The 18604-nt window shown below is 34.9% G+C and overlaps 1 protein-coding gene and 1 pseudogene across 1 annotated transcript in view; one reads left to right on the top strand and one right to left on the bottom strand.

Moving 5' to 3' along the window:
* The window catches only part of LOC129495604 (low-density lipoprotein receptor-related protein 1B), a 1831349-nt gene that overhangs the window by 975100 nt on the left and 837645 nt on the right, over positions 1 to 18604 (top strand). The gene's annotated exons all lie outside the window — the stretch shown is intronic.
* On the bottom strand, positions 9721 to 16614 carry LOC129495523 (60S ribosomal protein L7a-like; annotated as a pseudogene).

Here is an 18604-nt window from a genome sequence, read left to right as displayed (position 1 = left end):
ATTTCAGTTAGTGAGCCAATACATATTCCATTATTTTATTTCACATCATCCCATTTCATTGTTTTAAATTGGGATTCTGCACTTGAAACCAGAGTTTTGATGAATATACCAAATAAAAATTCCCCTCAATTCTAGAAAGCCCTTGTTTCAGAATTGGATGATTTCTGGCAAGCCACTCTTTTGCACAATAGTTAAATGTAAATTTCTCATTTCCTTGTATTCATTGTTTCTTATATCAGCAACAAATATTCCCCTATGAATATCAAAGCTATCTTTCAATTGTGTGGAACACAAATAACATTATTATTTTTTTAAATATCTGGAAGCTAGGTGTTCTACTTAGTTTTAATGGTGGACTTTTCATCTTCTGCCCTCCTGACCAGCTGCAAGCCTAAACACTTTATGAGACACGAGAAAACTTTATTTTCTATACATAAAATACTACTAATCAGTAAAGGACATGAGAACAATCTTAATAAACGTAGTCTTTTTTATCAGAAGATTTTATTTTATTTTATTTTATTGTCTTAAAGATTTTATTTATTTGAGAGGGAGAGCAGAAAGAGAGCACATGAGAGGTGCAGAGGGGTAAGAGGAGAGGGAGAAGCAGACTCCCCGCTGAGCAGGGTGCCTGATGTTGAGCTTGATCTCAGGACCCCGAGATCATGACCTGAACCGAAGCCAGCTGCTTAATGACTGAGACTCCAAGGTACCCCAATCAGAAGATTTTAAAATACCAAATAAACTTGAGAACACCATTAAAATCACCTATCCCAAAAGAAGGATTAGTTTCAATGACCTGGGCATTTGTTTTCAGTTATCAGATTCAAAATGATATTCCAGAATGTTAATGCTATCTATGTTGAGCCACAATTTATCAGGACTTATTGATAGCACTCACCAGAGTGCTCCATTCTTTGTTTGTGTAGATTAATATGCAAATAGTACTTGTATATAAGCATTATATCTGTGTGTGTATATGTTTGTGCGTTGTGTGTGTGTGTTTGTGTGTGTGTGTGTGTACACACTGGTGTTTTTTTGAGAGATATTTCTAGGTACTACATCTCATAAATTTATAAAAATCCATTTAATACAAAACTGTTAGACATGAAGCCATATTATAACAATATCTATCTAGTAAAATATCCCTTTGGGTATCTTCCAGGTACAGTACTTAAAAGTCTAGGTTCAGAACTTGAAACTTGGGTTCAAATCCCAACCTCATTCCCTATTAGTTGTTGCTGAATCAAATATTTTTATGTGTGCCATATATTTCTAAAACTTGGAGGACCAAGACATTTAGCTTTTCCTTTTTCTTTCTTTCTTTCTTTTTTTTTTTTTTTAACCTCAGTAAATCTTTCAATATTAAGGCAGGCAGTTCCTGGAAGCCCTTACATCTTGCCTGCAAGATGCACAACTTTGAATCTTATCGAGGGATCAGAAATTCTGGTAAGCTGGTAGGTTCTTCTAAGTCCAGGAAGTGCCATGTTCTCTGGCCAGTATTCCAGGAACGATGACACATATGCAGCAGTTCTGAGAACCTACAGAGATGTGGGCACTTTTCTCCCCTCTATAACTAACATTTAACCTAATTTCCTAATGCTAAGTCTATTAGGCTGATGTGCCTTAGACCTTTTGCTTGAGTCTTTAAAACTGAATTTGACAAAGTATTTAAAATTGTAACAGTAGAGAGGATGTTCTATGACAGAGAAATTGACAGGGTTATCCAATAAGTCTCATTTCACATGGTTTTAAAACTGGCCTAATTTAATATTCATAGTGGATTATTTTTAAAAAACAATGAAAAAGTGCTAATTTTGTTAGCATCATTAGACATTTTGTAGTATCTCATAATTCAATATTCTTTGCTTTCAGCTGGAAGGAAAAAAAGTATCCATCGAATTGAATTGCAGAGATAAGTGCAGTTTGCATTTTATTTTAATTCAGAAGTTTATATGAACTTTTCCATAATCATGCCACACATATCTTCTTTAATTTGTCTTTGATAGAAGTTCTGCTACTCTGAAATACCAAAGCAAGTTTATGGTTTAACCTATATATCTTCCCTTTACCTAATTAGCAGTTTCAGAGCATTAAGAAATTATGTAAAAAAAAAAAAAGAAATTATGTAGATGATTCTTTGGTGGATATCTGCAAGCAAGTACATTTTTCTTAACTAATTTGCCATCAGATCAAGTATGTTTTTGCTCATCATTTTATATCCAGTCTCCCGTTATATGTATTATGTGACACACAGTAAAAACTTATTAAATTGCTTTGAATAAATGAAAGCCATTAGATATTAAAATGGAAAGGGAAATAAAATTGAAAGTCCTTGCCTTTAAATAAATGAAGCTCTCTTGTAAAGCTTTTTTAAAAAATAGATTTTATTTATTTATTTGAGAGAGAGAGCACACAAGTGCTCCCCTCTGAGCAGGGAGACTGACAAGGGCTCAGTCCCAGAACCCTGATTTTATGATCTAAACCAAAGGCAAACCCTTAACCGACTGAGCCACCCAGTCACATTTGAAGCTCTCTTTTAAAGATGAGGGAACTGGAGCACCTTGGGGGATGCAGTCGATTAAGTATCTGCCTTCATCTCAGGTAGTGATCCCAGGGTCCTGGGATAGAGCCTCACTTCAGGCTCGCTGCTCACTGGGAGCCTGCTTCTCCCTCTCCCCCCTGCTCATGGTCTAGTTTGTGCTCCCTCTCACCATCTCTCTCTCAAATAAATAAATAAAATCTTAAAAAAATAAAGAGAAGAGAATTGAGGCTAGGAAAAATGCTTCTTTTGTATAGATTAATTTCTACTTTGTTAAAATTCATTATTACTATGCAACTTAGGAATCTGAGCTTTATATTCAAGCTTTGAAACATTAGTGTTAATGAAAGGGAACAGTGAGGATTCAAAATCAGTACAATCAAGACTTGTCAAGTTCCTTAAGGATATAAATTCTTACCTAAAACCTGCTTTATTCTACTTTCTAGTTAAACCTCTTTTAAACTCAGCAATATCCCCTGCACACAGATACTTCATACATTTGCAAAGTATTGGGACACCTGGGCATCTCAGTGGTTGAGTGTCTTCCTTTGGCTCAGGTCCTGATCCCAGAGTCCTGGGATCCAGTCTGCATCAGGCCCCTTGTATCAGGCCCCCTACTCCTCCCTCTGCCTATGTCTCTGCCTCTTTCTCTCTTTCATGAGTAAATAAATAAAATCTTTTTAAAAATTAAAAAAATAATAAAATTACAAAGTATCTAACCATACAGAGCTTTGTAGAAAATTAAATATATAGTGTATGTTCTTTTATATTTTAAAATCGTACCTAAGTGAATTTTTTGGGGAGGCTTTATAGTTCCATTTGATCTTAACTGTATTAGTAATAACTAATATAGTCCACTCCCCATTATCTGCACAAGTTGTACACAATAGTAATGAATCATGTAAAACCTAATTCAGAAATCATTTTTATTTGTATGTGGGAAGTATTATGTGATGTTTTTGGAGTAAAGTTCCCTCCTTAATTATGTTTTGCTTAGGGTAATTAGTTTGCATTCCCTGAACACACATCACTTGACAGTGGGGGAAATACAGCCCTGAAGTATTCTGGGAAAATGTTTTAAAATATTGCAGCTGAACAACATGCAGACACTCAATACTTGTATGTGACCTGGGAAAATTCCAAGGAGTCTAGTAATGTCTAGAGTATTATTCAGTCTTGGTGATCAAATCATGTTCCTCAAAAATAACTGCATACATTTCTAATTTAACTAAGCTAATCTACTCTCACCATGCCAGTTTTATAAAGGAGATCCATTAAACTAGATAGCTTTAAGGGAGGGAATTTGACAGCAAATGGACATTTAGTTTATTGTTAATTCTACCTCTTGTCTGTGTCTCTGTGTGTATTTAGATGGTTATTATAAACGTTGTTTTAATTTCTCCCTATAATAGTATATCCTTGTTTGTTGTTTCAATACTTTGAGTCATAGCTAAAACTCCCACTTTCAGAGGCTTATATACAAAATCATTCCTAGAGCACTCTTGATGCTCATTCATTATATTTTGGAAACAAATTCTAAAGACAACTGCACTATATAGATAAATTGCAATTTAATTCTACAGTGTTTCTATGTAGCAAATGTTTCTATACTGTGTGCTAGTCGGTATACATTTTTATTAATTTTGTAAAGGACTTAGTAAAATTATATGAATAAGAGGAATAAGAGGTTTCTACTAAAACTATGTAATTCTTTGTATGTTATTTTTTTTCTACTAATTTCTCCCCTCAGAGAGAATCTCTCTCTATCTTTCTCTTTCTCTCTCTCTCTCTCACCTTTTTACATTAAGGGGTATTTGAAATCCAATCTTCAGTTCCTTTAATTTGCAGTATCAAAATATATTGATTATAGCTAGTGATAACATTTATGTTTTAATATTAAAATTTCTAATCCTACTCTTGAGATGCTGCAGGAGCATCATATAAACCTTGGATTTACGAACTATGGTTTCTTTAACTATAGTTTACATGAATGTTAATAACCCATAGGGCAAAGACATAATGGTAAATGAAATACAATAATATAGAATATGAATACTAATGCATGTACCAGAGACCCTGGACCATGATAGATTTATAATAATTTTTCTCCTACTGTTGCTTATTTTTTATTGTTGATTTTCAATATGAGGACTCTTATTTTACTAAAGGTAAACAGTAATCTGTACTTTCTTTCATTCTGTTTTCAATGTACTATGTACTTTATTTAGAAAAATATATATATTTTCCTCTTCAAGTTTGAATTAAAGCGAGGCCTAGTAAATCCTCTATAGGACAGATAAAGCTCCAAAGAGAAGCATGTACTTAATGTGAGCTTGAAAGAACTATTCTGGATTAATTAGGATTAATTAATTAATTAATTAATTAATTTATTCATGAGAGAGAGAGAAAGCACAAACCAGGGGTGGGGGAGGAGCAAAAGGGAGAGGGAGGGAAAAACAATCTCAAGCAGACTCTGTGCCAAGCAAGGTGCCAGACCTGGGTCTGGATCCTGTGACCCTGAGATCACTACCTGAGCTAAAACCAAGAGTTGGATGTTTAACCAAATGAGCCACCCAGGTACCCCTAAAAGACTCTGAATGAAAGTTAGAGAATGAGATTTCATTTTAAAAGATGATTTTGATAGGACATAAAGAATGGTTTATAATAGTAAAAAACTGAAGTAGAGAGACCTGGCTGTAATCTGTGGCTGCATTCCAATTGAGGTAGATGGGGGAGGGTATTAAGTCAGTAGAAACAGCAGGACAAGATAACCTGTTTGTGTTTGGTGGACAGGGAAAGGGATAAGAGAGTGACTTCCTTGTTTCTTGTCTGAGTGATTCAGTGGATTGTGGTGTAATCACTGAAATTGGAAGTAACAGAGTAAGAAATTTGATTGTTTCTCTCTGTGGTGTGTGTGTGTGTGTGTGTGTGTGGTTTTATGTATGTTTGGGAAGACATTATGCATTCCATTATAAATCATTAAGCTTGAGATATCGGAGATACTAGGTGTAATTACCTAGTAGGCAGTTAGGAATATAGGACTGGGTTTTAGAAAAGGTATCTGAGGGATCCCTGGGTGGCGCAGCGGTTTGGCGCCTGCCTTTGGCCCAGGGCACGATCCTGGAGACCCGGGATCAAATCCCACATCGGGCTCCCGGTGCATGGAGCCTGCTTCTCCCTCTGCCTATGTCTCTGTCTCTCTCTCTCTCTCTCCCTCTCTCTCTCTCTCTCTCTCTGTGACTATCATAAATAAAAAAAAAGAAAGAAAGAAAAGGTATCTGAATTTGCAGTCTTAAGAACAGACCATCAGTAGTTGAAACCACTGGTGGTTGGTAAAATTATCCATGTATCCATTCATCAATTACAAGTGCAATGCACAGATGAAAAGAACATATAATACACCTGTCGTGATGCTAACGCAGTAAATAAGTTATGAATGGCTTTGGAGTGAGCATTTACAGAGAAAGAAAAAGTAGTAAAATTGAGCATTTATTATGAACCAGAGTTCTATCTGCTTTAAGATTGCTCCTTTTAATCTTCAAAATAATATTATGAGGTAGATACTATCCTCATTTTACATTAAAAGAAATAGAGGAAGTGAATAGCTAAAAAATTTGCCTCATGTTACTCATCTAATAAATCGCCTGATCTCATCATCTTTTGAATTTTGTTTGACTCTACTTACTAGCATATTTACTTAACAGAGTTTATGTACAGGAGGGAAAATTAAAACAGATGAAACCAATGTACCAAAAGACATGCAATATTGTGAGGAAAGAAATATTGCAGGTAGCCATAAAAACTGCTGCTATGATTAAATATGTTTAATTTGGGAATAACCTGGAAGAGATTTCAGAAGGAACTATTTGAAATATAAATTATCTATCTAAACAGCTTTTAGAATTTTTCCTGTGGCACCAGGGACCTGCGAGCATCACTTTACTCTGGGTAGAAATTCTCAGTCAGGTTCAAAGTTGATGTAACATAAAGCAGTAACAGCAAAAACAAGTAACTTAAATCAGAAATGCATGCTGTTGAAAAATGTTATTGGTGTAAAATTACATCAAGGTACATTTTTGTCTCACAGAATATGTGGAGTGATTTCTGTTAACCAACATGGAATCATTATTGATTGATTCATTGGAGGTCTTTAGTCCTGTTTTGTTTTTTAATCATTGAAGTACAGTTGACATACAATGTTACATTAATTTCAGGTGTACAACATAGTGAGTGGACAGTTCTATACGTCACTCAGTGCTTATCACAGTAAGTGTTGTCATCATTTGCCACCATACAACACTATTACCATATTATTGACTATATTCCACATGCTGTACTTTTCACCTCTGTGACTCATTTATCTTATAACTAGAAATACTTAATACCCTTCTCTCAACGCAGCTCCATTCTGGCAACCACTAGTTTTTTCTCTGTATTTGAGAGTCTATTTGGTTTTTAGTTAATTTGCATGTTCATTTGGTTTTTTTTTTTTTTAATTACACAAATAAGTGAAATTATATGATACTTGTCTTTCTCTGTCTGACATATTACATTTAGCATAATATCCTCTAGGTCTGTTCACATTGTCACAAATGGCAAGATTTCATTTATTTTTATGTCTAATATTTCATTGTGTATATATATGTGTGTGTGCATTATATATAGATAGAATATATATTATTATATAATTACATATTTTTATAGAATTTATATATATTATATATATTATTATATATAATATTATATATATTATTATAATAGAATGCATATATATATACATATAATGCACACACACACATATACACATCTTTATTTTTTCACCTGTTGTTGGATACTTAGTTCAGTTCCATATTTTGGTTATTGTAAATAATGCTGCAACAAACATAGGTGTGCATATATCATTTTCTTTGGGTAAATACCCAGTAGTGTGATTACTAAATTATAGGATAGTTCTCTTTTTAATTTTGAGGGGAATCTCCATACAGTTTTCCATAGTGGTACACCAATGTACATTCCTACCAACAGTGCACAGGGTTTCCTTTTCACCACATCCTCACTGACACTTATTTTGTCTCCTTTTGATTTTAGCCTTTCTGACAGGTGTGAGGTGATATCTCATTATAATTTTGATTTGCATTTCCCTGATGATTAGTGATACGGGGCATTTTTGTTATGTTGTCCATCTGTATGTTGTCTTGGGAAAATGTTTACTCAGGTCTTCTGCCCATTTTTTTAAAAGATTTATTTATTCATTTGAGAGAGAGAGAGAGAGGGAGAGAAAGAGAGAGAGAGCAGGGGGAGGAGCAAAGGAAGAGGGAGAGAATCCCAAGCAGACTCCCTGCTGAGCATGATGCCCAATGCAGGACTCAATTCCATGATGCTGACCCAAGCCAAAATCAAGAGTTGGACTCAAAACCAACTGAGCCACCCAAGAACCCCTGCCTATTTTTAATTGGTTTATTGTTATTTATTTTTTTTTTTTGGTGGTGGTAGGAGTTGGCTTATATAACTACTTTATATATTTTGGATATTAAATTTTTATTGGATATATCATTTGCACATATATTCTCCCATTCAATAGGTTGTCTTTTTGTTTTGTTGATGGTTTCCTTTGCTGTGCCAAAGCTTTTTATTTTGATATTGTCCCAAAGTTTATTATAGTTTTTGTTCCTCTTGCCTAAAGAGACAAATCTGTAAATATATTGCTAAGACTAATGTCCAGGAGGTTACTGCCTGTTTTGTTTTGTTTTTAGTTTTGTGGTTTCAATTTTCACAATTAGATCTTTTAGTCTATTTTGAGTTTTTGTGTATATGAAAAAGTGGTACAGTTTAATTCTTTTGCCTATAGCTGCCCAGTTTTCTCAACAATACTTATTGAAAAAAACAAACAAACCATCTTTTCCTTATTGGATATTCTTGCCTCCTTTATTGAAGATTAATTGACCATATAAGCATGGGTTTATTTCTGGGCTCTGTATCCTGTTCTATTGACCAATGTGTCTATGTTTTTGTGCTGTGCCATACTGTTTTGATTACTATTGCTTTGTAGTATATTTTTGAAATCTGTGATTATGATACTTCCAATTTTGTTCTTTCTCAAGATTGCTTTGGCTCTTTGAGGGCTTTTGTGATTTCATACACATTTGAGGATTATTCATTGTAGATCTTTGAGAAATACTACTAGGAATTGCATTGAGTCTGTAGATTTCTTTGGGTAGCATGAACATTTTAACACTCTTAATTCTTCTAGTCCATGGGCATGGTACATCTTTCCATTTGTTTGTGTCATCTTTAATTTTTTCATCAATGTTTTATAGTTTGCAGAAGACAAGCCTTTTACCTCCTTGGTTAATTTTGTTCCTAGATATTTTATTATTTGTGATGCAACTGTAAATGGATAATTGCTTAGAAGTGGGAATAGTGTGATTTAATTTCTTCACTTTTTCAACTTAGTATACACTTCCAAATAGTTCTCTGTAGAGGTTGGAAGAATTAACACTTCAAAAAACATTGCATTGGAGGGCTTGTTTACCTATATTCCTGTGGGATCTCTGTGTTAACAATTGTTTAATCTTTACTATTCTGCTAAGTGTAAATAGTATTTAAGTATAATTTTAATTTGCATTTCTCTCATGATAAAAGAAGATAAGCAGCAGCCTTTCAGAAGTTTAAGTCACTGGCACTTGCCCATTTTTATACTGTTGCTCTTTGTTAATTTGTTCTATTATTGTGTTAAAGAAATGAGTATTTGTTATATGAGTTGTAAATGTATCTCCATAAGGCATTTGGCTGTGTTAATTGTGATTCCTTTTTTTTTCCATGTAAATTTCTTTTTTAAGTGTCTTGAATCTATCAAAAAAAAATTATGGCCATTTTAGTAGGTTTCAAAATAAAAGTAAAACCTTTTGATGACAATGTTATTATTTTTTTTAATTATCCCATTTTTTTCTAGTGCATTAATGGCTCATTTTGTATGATTAAATTCTGTATCTATTTCCTTTAATCACCATAGCTTTAAAATAAATATTAAAAACTATTAGGTCTAGTGCATAATAATTCTGTCATCTTTTCCCAAAATGTTTATAGAATCTTTTTGTTGTTATAGTTTATTTATTTAACCAGATGAACTTTATTTTTTTTAAAAGAGAACTTTTTTAATACATTTATGTACAGAAAATTCAACAGCACACACTTAGCCTGTTTGGTGACCAGTTGTTTAAAATTTCCTTTTCCAGCTTGGCAATGTGAGCCACTGACTCTGGACCTGGGATGTTACCTCCCTGGTGACCATGAATCTCATCATATTTGTCATTGTAGTTGGTCTTGATAGCTTCTACCAGCTAGCCATCCGGACCTCTTTTGTCTTCCAGGTTAAACTGTGTAAAGGTGACAGTAGTACAAATCTTCCTGGGGACCAGATGCCCCAGACAGGCTTTCTCATTGATAATGCAATAGGAAACCCCCATTTTAAGATACAGGGCAGGCAGGAAGACAACCAGCTCGGTAGGATCCATATCATGTGCAATCACTACCAGATGAACCTTCCTGTCTTCCACTAAGGAGGTAACAGTATTAACCCCAGTTCAAAAGACAGGTGCCCTCTAAGTGAGGACATGCCCTTTGCCATCAGCTTTCTTCTCAGCCTTGGCCAACAATCTCTGTTTCTTCTCTTGCTTTGTGTCCGGTCTGTATTTGTGGGCTAGTTTGAACAGTAGAGTAGCTCTTTGGCAGTCCAGGACCTGGGTGAACTGATTAATCATGGGAGGCACTTGTAGATGTTTCTAGAGAATAGCCTTTTGCTGAGACAGCCAGATGTAGTGGGCCATTTGACAAAGCATGTGAGGTTCCTTTTGGACTGAATGTCATCTCCAGTCTCAAAATTCTTGGGCCTTTTCTCAAACAAGGGATTGACCACCTTCTTGGCCTCCTACTTCTTGTCAACAGCAGGGGCCAGGTCCACCTTATTCCCCTTAGCCTTCTTTCCTTTGGGCAACTTCAATGGCCAGAGGAGAAAGAAAGCAATGATACAAACTTCAGGATCAGTTTTTCCCCTTTTAAAAAACTTTTTTTTTCCTGTTATTGTATAGGAAATTTTCTGTTTATTATTTGTATGTTGGAAGGATACAAGTTTTAGTAGATTAATTTTGGGCCTGCTTACTTTATTGAACTATCTTCTTATTTATAGAAGTTTTTAGTTGATTCTCTTGGGTTGTCTAGAAATAAAATAAAACTGAAAATAATTATACCTTATAGATTTATATCTGGTGTTATGCCTATTTTTTGTTCTCTTTTAAATTTCATTAGCTTTTATCCCAGAAAAAAATATTTAAAAAAAAGAAAAAAATATTAAATAACAGTAATAGTGGTAGATATCTTTTATCTTTAATGTGATACTTCCATTGTAAAGGTATGAATATAGGCCTCATTGTAAGTTTTAATATCTAGCTTTATAGGTTCTTCCACAGTAAACTTTTCAAAAGATCTTTATAATTTCCTAGTTATCTATTTGTCATTCTGAACTTTAAAAAAAATTAGTCTTCAGTCAAATCCATTTGCTGATCTTTTTTGGAATTGCATTAAATATGTTTGTTAATTTGTGAGACATTTCACTTTATGACAATAAAACATTTTTTTTTCTTCCCATGATTGTTTCCCCATTGATTCAGGAATTATTTCAAGCTATTCAATGAAACTGTGGGATTTGTGTATGTGTATGTATCTGTGGCTTGCTTTGTTTTTCACCTATTCTTTCTTGCAGTTGAGGTGCCATTGTGTTTGAGATATTCTACTTTTCATTTCCATTTCTGATTATTTTAATTTGTAGGTAAAGTATAGACTTTGTAAATTTAGCACATTCTCAGGCATCTGAGATAACATTTTGTTATTATAAATAACATTGGTATTTTTTATGGTGATAACAGGCATCCTTGTGTAATTCCTGATTTTAATAGAAGTTGGTTTTCTTCATCAATAGATAATGCTGGCTATAATGCTTTGTTAAAGCATCTTTATTATGTTTAGATAGATTGCTTGTAGTCCTGTTTTGCTTCATAGTTTTTCCCCTCAAATAACTGCTCTGTATGGGCAATGAATACAGCAAGTAACTATTTCTTGCCTTATGGACTTTATATTCTGAAAGGAGAGGATGCAGATAATGATAATGATGGTTATGATGATGATAATAGTAACATCCACAGAACAATAACAGCATCAGCAGCAACAAAAACAGTAATTATGTAATATGAAAGAAAGTGATGATTGTTACAGGAAAAATAATTTTGTATGGGGGATGGGGTGCTTAAAGGTGTGTTTAAAGTAGGCTTAAGTGAGGCCCTCAATGACAAAGTGATCTCTGAGTTAAGAACTGAAGGAAAAGAAGAAGCTAGCAATGCAGCTATCAAGAACATTCAAAACAGAGAAGTAAATCTAAGGTTCTGAAACCAGAAGAAACTTGGCATGTTTGAGAAACAGCATGGGAGAACAGTATGGCTAAAGCTGAGTAAATGAGAGAGAGAAAAGAATGAGATCAGAAACATAAATGTTTAGGGGGCAGATTATGTAGACCCTGAAGGGAATGACATCAAGAAAGAAATGAATGAGAGGAGGGAAACTGTTGACAATAAATTTAAATAATTATTTGTGGACTGTTGCCATAATAGGGAAGGAGCAGAAAGGGGGGAAATAAAGTGGGAGCTGGGAGAAAAAATGGAATAGAGAACTTATTTTTTAAGGTGAATATATAGTAGTACATCTACACATCGATAGGAAAAATCCTATGAAGGGCAATGATTTAATAATACAGGCAAGAATTAGAAGTCCTGCTGGAGCAATGTCTGAAAACAGATGGGAAGATAGGGGTCCTTGTGCACAACGGAAGAGTTGTACATAGTTCAAGCATGATAACACAAGAGGAAACTATGTGAATACAGACACAGGTAGATGGATGAGTATATCTGGTGGTAGTGGAAATTTACTTCTAATTGCTTCTATTTGCTTTATAAAATAGGAAGCTAGGAGCAAGTATAGGAAATAAAGCAACAGAGGTTTCAGACAGGGGTATCAACTAGAAATCAAGGTAGTATATCTCAAATTATCTGTGGTGAAGGACTAGATTCTTTTTGTTTGTTTTGATTTCTAAAACATGGTGGAATACTTTTGAAAATTACAATAGAATTATTCAAAAAATCAAAGTGTAAATAAGCATAAAATATAAATCCAATTTAAAAATATTCATAATACATAAAAGTACTATGTCAAATTGTAACCAAACCAATGTGGGTTCACTCCTCGGTGATTCAGAAACTACTCTAGGTTGAGTTGTCACACAAAGAAAATTTTATTTACAGCAAATAAAATTACAGGGAATAGCTTCCGAAGCCATGACTCCCAGAGAAAAGGAATCCTTTTATTTAAGGTTCAGAAGAATATTTAGATAGGGAAGCCTTGTCCTTGTATGTAGAGGTAGAGATAAGGTCATGCATGTGCCTTAAGGAAACATGTCTATAATGAGGTAAAGGAACTCATCGGTCATTCTAGAGGTCACTCCATGGTCCTTTTTATGCAGGCACCCGTCAAAGATTAAGCTCAAACTTATTTGAGTGGCTTGGGCTGGCTGAAGGGCTGTCAGAGCAGTTGCTATCACTCAAGGGGCTAGAGGTGGTTTTGCTTTTCATCTGTCTGAGTTGAGAGATAAACTAAAAAGAACAGCTTAAGGAAAGATGTGGGACAAAGATGAGTACAAGCAGGTGGACAGTAAAGGCAGGTCTTGGGGTCTAGCTGATGACAAAATTGCTATAAAATATCCCAAATGTTTTCTTTTAACTCTGCTACATATATTGTAGGCTGGTAGTAAACATGTCATAGACTGTCCAGAAGCTAAGGGCCATGTTCTGAATGGCACTGATCCACAAGAGTAGGTGACAGGAAACCAAAGAAATATAATTGCTGTGATTCCTGAGATTATGATCATAATTGTAAAATTAGACTATTAGGAAGAAAAAAATATTTTCCTTCTACCTTTCTAGATGTTTGCCTGGGGATCTGTATCAAAAGACTGATTAATAAGAGAAAGCAGAAGCTTATTAACATATATATCATATATATGTTAATATATGATATATATATCCTATATATTATATGTTATATGATATATATATTCCTCTCTCTCTCTCTCTCTCTCTCTCTCTATATATATATATATATATATATATATATATGAGAGGAACTCAGGGATGGGTATCTGAGAGTTGGTTAAAATTTGGGCTTATATAGCGTTTTAGCAACAGAACAATGCAATTTTAGAGAAGCCATAAGACAAAGTAAAAAGACCTTGAATCTCAGAGGTAGCGTACTGTGGGAAGGTAAATATATGGTAACTAATGCAAGATAAGAGCTAGTTAGTAAAGTTTGTTATGTGGAGTCCTCTGGTGCTGTCTCTCCCAGGCTGATAAAGGCCTAAAGTTTCCTGTGATTAAATTTTGTCCTTCCTGGTAGAGAGGGGAAGGCAGACATCTTTGCAAAATTATCTCCTTGTTCTAAGCAAACAGGGGGAAGGCAGAGAACTTTCCTTGTATCTGTTTCTTCTTAATAGCCTTCAGCTGAAAATAATCCTTATGCCAGAGTGGCATAATTTAGAGTGGCATATTTTGCTAGCCTATACTATTTAGCATGATTTTGGGGGTGTCCCTTTTTCTTCCAGCCATATTTACCTGTGTGGGTGGGTACAGGTACAGAGTTGCAGCACTGTTGAAGCACAAATGGATACAGAAGTTGAAGGTGTATTCAGTGGAGTAAATAAATGATTGGGCATAGGATTTAAACTGGTTATAAAAGGAAGAAAGGGCATAGGAGAGGTAAGGGCAGACAGTTGAAAATGGATTAATGTTCTAAAGGGTTGAGGGCTTGTGGGGTAAATTACTAAGGTTAATGAGCTGGAAGGATGAGAGATTGTGTTCATAGAATGGGATACTGGAAATCGAAAGTGTAGAGATTACATATTTTGGGAATGGCAAGTTTAGACTATAATCATGAGAGTGGCTGGTTGAGGTATGGGGAAGAACATGATCATTTGAGGAGAAAAGGTCAAAAATCCAACAGACTTGACTACGGTTTTGGAAAAATCATCTTCATATGTGCTAAAATCATGAAGAATTAATCAGGAATTATTTTGGAGGAGTAAGGAAGAAATAAGAAATTTCAAGGATATTTTGAACCAAGTCAGAGTTGTGATGAGGATAATGGATAATGCCATCAGAGGATCAAAGGGTGGGTACTTTTAAGGGATGGAGATGAGAAAATTATCCAGAAATTGAAGTGAGCTTCAAAACCTCCAGACTCAAATAGTAAGGGGAGAAGAAGGATATGGATAGAAAACAGCTATCAACTGAAGAAGCTCAGGTGAACCTGTGTCCTTGAGTGAAAAGCAGGTCGCAGGCAGAATAAAAATGCTGAAAGGAATGTTAGGAGGTTCAAAATAAAAAGAATTTATTGATGACAGACATTCCATTTTAAAGGCTCAATAGAAGGCTTTCCTAGGTTCAGATAGGGCCAGAAAAATGCTATGGGCACATTATTGGCTTACATCCTAGTTTGTGAGACTTGAGCTTCTTGTAGCTACCTGACATAAATGGTGGTGTAGAGAACAGATAGAGATCAGATCTATATATGCATCAGTATTAAACCAGCTCCACTTTTCTGTTTTTCCCTCCATGTACATGTAATAGGGTTCTTTTGTTTATTAGGTATATCCTTTTTTGACATATTTATTTATTTGACAGAGAGAAAGAGAGCACAAACAGGGGGAACATTGGGCAGAGGGAAAGGGAGAAGCAGGCTACATACTGAGCAAGGTGCCAGATGTGGAGCTCCATGTGGGCCTGGATCTCAGGTCCCTGGAATCATGACCTGAGCCAACAGATGCTTAACCAGTTGAGCCACCCAGGTGCCCCATTAGTTATATCCTATGAGCTGGACACAATATCAGGGCAGAACACAGTATCCCTGGGTTGTTACACTGCAGCCAGTTCATAGTTAGAACTCATCAGGAAAGATAATGTTCCCCCGTTGTGCAAAGACAAGTCAGTGGAGGAAGTCATAGATATGTATAGGCACCATTATGGCTGTAGAATAAAAGAATGTCCACAAAAGGGAGAGAGAAACAAAGAACAAAATGATGACTAGAATATAAGCCATGAGTTTTGAAGTGCACTTCCTTACTTCTCCTTCTGTGTTCATTTTCCATCTTAGAATATTTTGACATTCTAGAACAACCTGTCCATGCATAGACTCATGTCTCCTTTTAACCATCTTTGCACTCCTGCAACTATGCCTGTGTCCTACCCGCAATATATAACATTTTCAAAGAAGAGGGAGGAAAAATGAGCCATGACTCTTTTAGACTCTGGACAGGTGTTGCTTCCATCCTGCTGCCTTGAAGGGGTCAATATAGCAAATTTGTTTATAACAAAATTGTTCAGGTATTTATTTTCATTCCTTTCTTAACTTTAAACTAATTCCATTTTACCCAAAGAAGATTATTGTCCAGGGCATTCAAATGTTTTTCATGCTTTCTCATTCTCCAGATACTTTGATTTAAACATTATTCTTTCATTGCTATTTAATTCCTTAAAAAAAATAATCTCCCTTTTTCCTTTCCATATCCTTAATTTTGGCATTTTCCCAAGCACCTAGATAGTGATCAAGACAAATATATTTTGATTTTCCAGTGCATTAGATTTACAGTCTGGAAAGGGGAAAGTGAAAGATTAGTGGTCCCCAAAGCAGGTATTGCTGATTTTGTAATCTTACTGTATATATGTATACAAGCCCTCCTGCCCACCCTTCTGAAGATATTTATAGCAATAAAATATGCATAGAAACATCGTGGGTCCTTTCCCGATATATTAAATTAGCAAAGCTGTTTCTAAATGTCCTGAAACATATGGAAAAGTGTCGCTCAATAAAAGGTTGAATGGGATCATTTTGTGCATTTTAATTGGTACTTTCAGGTATTTTTTTCCTGTCTGTTTCATTTGCTCCTTTACCTGTTCAATCATGTAATAAGGTTTCTTCATCCCAGTCTGAACAATGTGAAAATTAGGTATATTGGGGACAAATTTAAGGATTTGGATTCTATTAGGTTTCTATTATACCTTAGGTGGGCGGTATATCATTTTAGTTTCTACAAATTTATGAAAACAAACAAACAGACCACAAATAAGCTGAGAGAGATAATGTGGTACAAGTTCCCAGTTAACTGTTAGACTTTGTAGAATTGTCCTGGGATTTCGTATACCTGAAGGGAGAGGAGGAAGAGAAGCTGCAGGCTGTTAAAATTTTCCCAGGTAAGGAGGGAGAATGAAGGAAGGGAATGGAAGATAGAAGAAATAAGCAAAAGGAACACGTATCAGTGACCTTAGGAATCAAACCTACCAGAACAATGCATACACATTTCTAAATTTGGTGAGATCACCAAGCTATATTTTATTTCACTGAAAATTTTAGCTCTTTCTTTGCTACTACATTCTATTTATGCTTTCCTTTTATATGAAAATGAAATTTCAAAATTAATTTTATTTTGTTTCTAAAAAGTCAGACTTTAAATGGGAAAATAAATTAATGAATGTGCTTTATTTGCTTTCTCTCTCTATCCCTCTGTCCTTCTGTCCCTTCGTCCCTCCTTTCCTTTCCTCCTCTCCTCCTCCCTTTTTTATTTTCTCTCCTCCAGTTATTTTCTCTCTCTCTCTCTCTCTCTCTCTCTATATATATATATATATATATATATATATATATATTTTCTTTCTGAAAAGAGCTAAGAATTTTTACTTTTGAAATTAATCTCAACTGAGACATGCCACAATAGCTTGCCAAATATCTAGGAAATGCATCTGTTTCCTACTTAATTTTTTCTCCTCTATTATACCAAATAGGAAAATGTAGGGGCCCTGGGTGGACTGCCCCAAAATGTGCCACATTGACATGAAGACTATTTCAAGTTAAAAGTGATAAAAAAAAAAAAAAAAACCCTGGAGGATGCAAGAAAGGTTCTCTGCCTCGCCCATAATTGCCTAAATTTATACTAGAAAGGAGAGCCTGCAACATGAAGAGACATATTAACAGAAGCCCCCTTTACCAAAGGAACTCATCTAAATAATAGAATATTCTTATTTTTCTAAACATCTCCTTTCCCCTTCTTGCTAATGAGTTTTCTTCCCTTTGTATCCTCAGGTTTCTCTCCAACTCCTTAGCTCAGATAAATTGGATATTGTCTCATTGTCTTTAGAAATTCCTGTCTGTGTGTAGTATACCCCTCAGCCCCACCCCCCACCCTGTGATTATGCTTATTAAATTTATTTTCTCCTATTAATCTGTCTCATCAATTTGATTCTTAGTCCAGCTGGAGGGACCATAGGACAGAGGAAGGTCTTCCTCCCAAATGAAAGTATTTAAGAAGTGACTAGAGAACGGCAAAATCAGTTTAGTAAAGTGAAATTAGAAAATTGTGAGGAAAAAGTAGTTAGTTTCCAGTTTCCAAAATATGTGACAATTGGAAGTATACAAGTAAACTATTGGTTTGAAATGTGTTTTAATTGGCTAATGAAGCTATTATTTCTTGGAAAGAAGGTAGTTTTGAGGGTTAGTTATTATATTTAGACAGAAGGATGCTAATCCAATACCTCACAAACAAAATATGACTGGAAATTTGATCATTATATCTTGTAATTTTTTGTATCAGAGAACTTATTCAGAGAGAATAAAAGTTAAAAACTCATAGAACATAGTTTTAAAAAATGTATGTATATATATGAAAAGCATTTTGAATATCTGTTATTAATCTAAGTAGAAACCAGATACAGAGATGATAGAGCATTTGAAATAGTTAAGGAAGCTATCAGTTATATATGCATATTTAACATTTCTCATTTTAAAAGACCAAAATTAGCACTTTAAAAGTTACAAAAGGGGATCCCTGGGTGGCGCAGCGGTTTGGCGCCTGCCTTTGGCCCAGGGCCGATCCTGGAGACCCGGGATCGAATCCCACATCGGGCTCCCGGTGCATGGAGC

The sequence above is a fragment of the Nyctereutes procyonoides genome, unplaced genomic scaffold (genome assembly GCF_905146905.1).
Source record: "Nyctereutes procyonoides isolate TBG_1078 unplaced genomic scaffold, NYPRO_anot_genome, whole genome shotgun sequence".
In the NCBI taxonomy this organism is placed as follows: domain Eukaryota; kingdom Metazoa; phylum Chordata; class Mammalia; order Carnivora; family Canidae; genus Nyctereutes; species Nyctereutes procyonoides.
Note: the sequence above shows the minus strand (reverse complement) of the source record. Positions and strands in the feature narration are given on the sequence as shown.